Here is a 2117-nt window from a genome sequence, read left to right on the forward strand (position 1 = left end):
CGGACGCGGCTCTTTCCACAGATCGGGGTCGCGCCGTGTCCTAGAAACACGGCGTGGCACAACGATCGCCATGCTGCACACCTCCACCCTTGATTCCCTAGTGGAATGAACAGTAGAATCGATGTGAATTTGTTTTTAAAGTAATACAATTTGATTCCACTATCATTTCTTTCATAGAGTTTTCAGTCTGTGTCTCCATTTTCCTTCCCCTTCTTCTCTGGTTCCATCAAACTTACATGTTTTTAATTGTCAATTGATTTTAAATTGTGCATAGAGGATCAGAAGGGTGGATGGGACTGTTACGGTGCTTAGGTAAGTATGAAAGAAATATAATATATATAAAAAAAAAGGTTTTATTAAATACAGTAAAAACAGTCACAGAAATAGAGTAAATTTAAAATTTTGAAACTACAAACACTGATATCTATACAGACAGTAATCACAATCCGTCAATTCATTCAAAAAGGAGTTCTTGGCTACTTGAATGGAGTCCCAACATGTTTCGCCTGCATAGGCTTCTTCAGGGGAGCCAGTAATTGACAGAAGATAATTTTAAAAGAAAAAAGATACACTGTAAATGAGATACAACAGGATTAGTGGGTATGATCGTATAGAGAAAACAGCCCAGACTTTGAACGCGCTCGCTAGTATTCAGAAAGGTTGCTGAATTAACAAAGCCAAAAGTATGTATCAATGTAACAAATGATAGATAGTCAATATATACCTACCAAGCTTGAAATAAAGGCCCTGTCTGCATATGAGAATGAGGACTCCTCTGAAAAGTGGAGAGCGTACCCGTCCCCGAAGGGTGACTGCAGGAGATAAAAGGGACAGACAAGCAATCCATCGTGATTAAAATTAGTGGGGCCATTGAAGGCTCCCGTGAATTATTTAAATGAAAAAGAAAAGAAAAAAGAAATAACTTGCGGAATATTGTATACTTAATCAGTAAAGGGGGCCTACCTGAACAGGTTGATGTTAAGTATGTCTGGAGAAGAATACTACAGACTACAGGTGGGCAGGTAGATTGGATGGTCCCGTGTCATAAAAATGATCAGGAGTGTTGTTAAACAGATCCAGATTTTTCTAAGTAGGACTATTAAATGAATAGCAAAATGGGTGGAAAGAATAGATTACTAACATTATAAACAGTGTAGTTCAAAAAAGGCATTATGCTCAAGTTATTTAGCAGGTCAATAAAGAAAAATGCTTACCATAGACGAGAAGGGGCAGAGATAGATGGTATTGTACTCCACTACAATGAATATGGACACACTCTATAATGAAGGATTTTTTGGACGAGAGCTGCAACAGATGGATCAATCAGCCAATATGTGCAGCATCTGAAAGTGTAAATCTGAGGGAAGGAGGACAGAGGATAAGCCACCTAAAAAATTGTGAATTTAATGTAGGAGAGAAGTCATGGGCCGTGTGGAGCGGCCGGATGCACTCTCGAAGAGACTAACCTTTCAGACACGAACAGCGCTGTGAGATCATTGCAGGGCCGAAACATCCAAAAAATGGATGCGCCCTTTTATCTCCCACACATCCGGCATCATCGCAGTGACGCCGGACGTGTGCGGACAGTGAATACGGAACTGCGCATGCGTGCCGGGTGGAAGCGCCTACGATCCCCACAGTGCATTGCGGCGGGGTCTCCGTGGTTTCGGAGACATGAACAACGCCACAGACACATGCGGAGATCACGAAGGGCAGTGTATAGGTTCAACGAACCCGACAAAACACTGCCATACAGCTACCAGCAACGGGACGTGCTGCGCTGATGAGATAGTCCGCATAGTGACAGGTCGGGCTTCCACATAGGCTGACCCGTGTGTCCATACAGGCACCAATGTCTAAGACACCGGAGACAGATTTTTTTTTTTTTTTTAGAAAAAAAAAGGGGATCAGTTAAATATAGTTATACAAAGTTGAAACACTTTGTTTAAATGACTGGTGACAAAGGCGAACGAATAAAAAGAGGGGGCTGTGTTCAATGATCAAAACCACAGTAATATATGCATTGATGCAAACAAGGAAAGGAATTGCAGTAACAATGGAATAATACAAGAATTCAGATTACAATAAACAATTAATAAACATATGCAAAAATGAAT

At 41.0% G+C, this 2117-nt stretch overlaps 1 long non-coding RNA gene across 1 annotated transcript; it reads right to left on the reverse strand.

Annotated features, from left to right (window-relative positions):
- Nucleotides 1–333: 333 nt before the first annotated feature.
- On the reverse strand, nucleotides 334–959 carry LOC143939988 (uncharacterized). Its single transcript, XR_013263782.1, has 2 exons — nucleotides 729–959; nucleotides 334–571 (listed from the first exon to the last, which is right to left on the reverse strand). It is a non-coding gene; the product is annotated as an uncharacterized LOC143939988 (long non-coding RNA).
- Nucleotides 960–2117: the final 1158 nt, after the last annotated feature.

Source organism: Lithobates pipiens, unplaced genomic scaffold (genome assembly GCF_037356315.1).
Source record: "Lithobates pipiens isolate NorthernLeopardFrog02 unplaced genomic scaffold, aLitPip1_a1.2 Scaffold_3, whole genome shotgun sequence".
NCBI classification, from domain to species: domain Eukaryota; kingdom Metazoa; phylum Chordata; class Amphibia; order Anura; family Ranidae; genus Lithobates; species Lithobates pipiens.